This window comes from Nuphar pumila, chromosome 5 (genome assembly GCF_984573655.1).
Source record: "Nuphar pumila chromosome 5, dmNupPumi1.hap1.1, whole genome shotgun sequence".
Classification (NCBI taxonomy): domain Eukaryota; kingdom Viridiplantae; phylum Streptophyta; class Magnoliopsida; order Nymphaeales; family Nymphaeaceae; genus Nuphar; species Nuphar pumila.
In genome coordinates this window covers 73,998,692-74,003,665 of record NC_143253.1, presented here as the reverse complement: position 1 = coordinate 74,003,665, position 4,974 = coordinate 73,998,692, and positions in this window count along the sequence as shown.

Genomic DNA, 4,974 nt, shown 5'->3' with positions numbered 1-4,974 from the left:
CCTTCTATTGGTCTAATTCTAAGGATGGTTTGGTTCAATCTGAAGAAGTCCAAATGATCTGGATCCCTCACTTTATCATCTCATGCTCCTAATGATGTTGTTGATGCGTTTCAAAACCAAACCTGGTTATAAAATGGTCGATTTGGGCCAGACATGTGTTCCGACACATAGAGTTTGAATATGGGATCTTGAAACTACAAAGCAGGTTATATGTTCCCCCCCGAACAGAGCAGTTAGCTATATCTCATGTTCGGGGGTCCCAAAGAGCACCACGTATGTAAGCATGTGTGTCTCGTATCCCCATGTTTGTCAACATTAATTAGCATTGGAGTTTGATGCGATTGCAAAGACTTAAGTACCCTCTCCTCCATTGGTGCAAACAAAAATGACGATTCTTGAAAAGGAGTGGTTGTAAAGACTTAAGTGCCCCAAAGATGATTATTTAAGACTCAGTCTGTGCACTGCAGGATTATCTGAGAAAGAAATCTCCCCTGGAGGAGGCCATGAACATCAACCCTCTCACTCTCTCTCTCCCCCTTCTCTTTCTACTTTTATGCACATCCAACAGAAGAACTTACATTGCTCCATCAAACACCGACTAACCTGCACATTGACTATTGTGGAGCCTGATTCAGAGTTTTTACCCTTACAGGAGGAGGATTTGGGGGCTCCTCCCAGCGTGGGTAGCATCATTCAACTAAATGAGTTGTAGATCCTGATTCAAAGTTTTAACCCTTACAGGAGGGGGGTTTGGGGGCTCCTCCCAGCGTGGGTAGCATCATTCAACTTGATTCGTTGTGGAGTCTGATTCAGAGTTTTTGCCCTTACAAAAGAGGGGTCTGGGGGCTTCTCTCAACGTGGGTAACATCATTCAACTTGAAGAGTTGTGGAGTCTGATTCAGAGTTTTTACCCTTACAGAAAGGGGGGTTTGAGGGCTCCTCCCAGCGTGAGTAGCACCATTCAACTTGATGAGTTGTGGAGTCTGATTCAGAGTTTTTGCCCTTATAGGAGGAGGGTTTGGAGGCTCCTCCCAACGTGGATAACATCGTTCAACTTGATTCATTGTGGGGCTTGATTTAGAGTTTTTGCCCTTATAGGAGGAGGGTTTGGGGGCTCCTTCCAGCGTGGGTAGCATCGTTCAATTTGATTCGTTGTGGAGCCTGATTTAGAGTTTTTGCCCTTACAGGAGAGGGGTCCGGGGGCTCCCCCGGCACGGGTCCCGGGTGTCGTGGTCAAAAAATGCACAGGGTATCGTGGTGAGAAAGACATATTTTTGTTCCAAGCAAGGTTTGAAGAAATCAATGGAAAATCCAACAAGGAGCATGCCACAATCAAGATGTAGATGTCAAGCGAGAATGGTGTTGTGCAACTCAAATAACACAAAATAATAGGGTCTGGTTTTTAGTTAAAATGAGGAATTAAATGACAATAGAAATCGCTAAAAATTTACAGAAATAAATTAGACTCAATAACAAAGACACCACTTTTTACGGATTTGGAATATGACCTCCGGTTAGGGAGATATGACCCTGACAAGTTGGTCCTAATTCGGGTAGCGATTTACAACGATTTGCTTACTGAATAACACTACAAATCGCTATAGTGATTTGCGGAAGACACTACAAATTGTTATAGCGATTTGCGGAAGAATCTACAAATCACTATAGCGATTTGCGGAAGACACTACAAATCGCTATAGCGATTTGCGATTTGTAGTGTCTTCCGCAAATCGCTATAGCTATTTGTAGTATCTTTAGCAAATCACTATAGTGTTTCGTTGGAGACCCGAAAATACTACAAATTGCTGTAGGAAAGCCAGATAAAAATACAAATCGTTGTTGGAAGGCCAAAAAAAAATTTGGTCTGGAGGGCGCTGCCCCCGAGCCCCCGCCAGGGGTGCCCCCCCGCCCGCTGACCGCGCAGCGGGATCCGCGTCGGGGGGGGGGGGGACCCCCCTTCTGTAAGGGCAAAAACTCTAAATCAGGCACATAAGTAGAGAGAGAAGGGAGAGAGAGTGAGAGAGTTGGTGTTCATGGCCTTCTCCAGGGGGAACTCTTTACCTCCCTTGATTTCTTCTCTAGAGAGAGAGAGGGTTTTACAATGTTTTACGAAGAAGGAAGAAGAAGAAGATGACGATGAAGCAATGTAGGATCGTCTGTTGGATGTGCACAGAAGTAGAGAGAGAAGGGAGAGAAAGTGAGAGGGTTGATGTTCATGGCCTTCTCCAGGAAGAACTCTTTGCCTCCATTGATTTCTTCTCTAGAGAGAGAGAGGGTTTTACAGTGTTTTACGGAGAAAAAAGAAGAAGACTTTGAAGAGTCAACATCATCCTCGACTTTCTGGATGAAGGACATGTTTGTCGTTTTTTTGAACAGAGAAAGAAGAAGAAGACTTTGAAGAGTCGACATCATCCTCGACTTTCTGGATAAAGAACATGTTTGTCCTTTTTTTGAACAGAGAAAGAAGAAGAATAAGACTTTGAAGAGTCAACATCATCCTCAACTTTCTGGATGGAGGACATGCTTGTCCTTTTTTTGAACTGTTTGTTTTTTCTTTTTTGAATGAAAGACATTTTTGTCATTTTCTCAAACCATCACTTTATGAGAAAAATAGCAAGAAAGGGTACTTAAGTCTTTGCAACAACAACAGAGTCCGATGCAAAGTTATGTCAACATACACGGGAATACGAGCCCCATGTGCTTGTATACGTGGTGCTCATTCAAAGCCCCGAACACAGACGTGGGATTCAGTGAGTCATCGGGGGTGAACATACACCACCCTCTCTTGAAACTAGGCCTAAAAGCTTGAGGATAGGCCTGAACTGGGTTCTAATGGGTGTGGTTCGGTTTAGGATACCCAAAATCGGATGAAACAAGGAGGAACCAATTCATACGTGAACCAGTTCTCCCGCCCATCTCATAAAGTGGGAGTTCCTCATCCGCGGTAGGGCGAAAAGCCCTGATGGGCGGTTCCAGGCATGTTTCTCGATGTCAGTGATGATCGGGCAAGAAGGAGAATGAAGAGAGAGCAAGGTAGAAGGTGCGGATAGACGGGCGCCCAAAGGACCACAGGCGACATGCCGAGCATGCCACTAGTTTGGGGAGGTCACTGAGCACTTTTTGATGCCATTTCGTCCGGCCTGCACCCCGACAGTGGCTGGGTGGAGGGAACACGATGAAGATGGGGCAAGAAAAGTCGAAGCCGAAGAAGGGTGATGAGACGCAGGAGGGCTTGCTGCCAATGGGAGTTGCCCCCACCAGCCGACCCCATCCTGCTGAAACCCATCCGATGATGGCTTGCTAACGGTGGGGAATCCCACCATGACCCCCCTCACCCAATGCGTGGTGGGTGGGGCAATGAACCCAGGCCCCTCATCGACCATTGTCGACAGTGGGGTTGGTCCCCACCAGCCTATGACCTTCGACAATGAGGTATCGGGTTGGTCGGCGATGACAGAGACACGAGAGGGATGCAATGGTGGTACGAGCGACATGAGGGTAGGGGAGACCCTCCTCCCCTGTTATTTTGTAAAACAACGGGCGACAAACCTAGCAATGGTGTGCTCGATGACACATTGTCACTGTTTATTGGGCTCTCTTCTTGGTTGAATATCAACTCCAGACCAATGATCAATGACGTCCCATCATCGATCCCTTCTTCCATTGGTCGCTTCTTGAATCCCCACATGAAACCGATGCTATGTCGTTCCAATGCATCTGATCAACGATTCATTGCATCTTGACCCTCTTGTTGCTGATGTACATTCTGAGCGATCAACGAGAGACATCAGTCAGTAAAGCATCGCCCTCAATGACATCATTTTTTAAGGTGGATCTCAGCTTTCAATCGAGATTGTTTTCATGTTGTCTTTGCTTTCGTTTTTCGACATCTTAAATACGATCAAGATTTTGGCTCCTAACCCAAATTGATGTAAATCCAGAGGGCTCATTTTATGAGAAAACTACGCTATGCTACTCTTATGCTCGAGAACCTAGAAAAGTAGGAAAATACAAGAAATTTAAGAAAGTTGCTGGAAATTATAGTAAAATAAACAAGAAATTGAAATAACTATGAGTCTTAAATTCAATCTTAAATGAACTCTTAACTCTCAAGTGTCCATTCTACATAGGGCTCTCATCATTTTATGGATGTAACCACATCTCAATCCAAGTAAACTATTTAATTTGATAAACTCCTAAAAATATAAAATCGATCTTAATTAAGATATGAATTAAGCATAAAGATCCAATATCCATTACAAAATAATCTAAATATGAAAAATGATCCAAATGATAAGAATATCCAAAAATATTGAAATAGATCCAAATGAATCTTTATGAACCCAGGTCTTCTTCTTCGTTCCTGCATCAATGTTCGTCTCATGCTGATGACACTGTTGAGAAATGAAAAAATATCGAGCAAAAATGTCCGGTGTTGTGTTTGAGGTAAAAGAAAAAGGAAAAAGACGGAAGAAAAAGACACAACAACTACTAATGATTTCATGATTAGAGTGTTGATATTAAGAAGATGAGATGCTTTTGTGACGAGTGATAGATGAGTGAGATTCCATGTGATCTTGTTTTTATACCGTTCCATCAATTTTTGAATTAAGACTCAGCTAGGTTGTATTAGATCTAATTTGCATTTGGATATGGAGTTGCATCTGTTTTGATTCAGATTCAGATGACAACTAGGATTGGACTTGTAGTTGTCTCTAACCCTTCTGCACACATTTGGTCATATGCTCAGGAGACCAGTTTCAATCCATAATTGGATCAAACACACTTGACAATGTGCAGATTACTTAAGCCCCGACATATAGCCCGCCGGTTAGAGTGACAAATGTTTAAAGGAAAATTTTCAAATACCCCAAACTCTTCAGTCTAATTCATGCACAAGCCAAAAGTTTGAAAGTTTGGGTGTATCAAATTTCCCTAGTCTTGCCCAGGGGGGGTGGGGGTATCCTAGCCAGC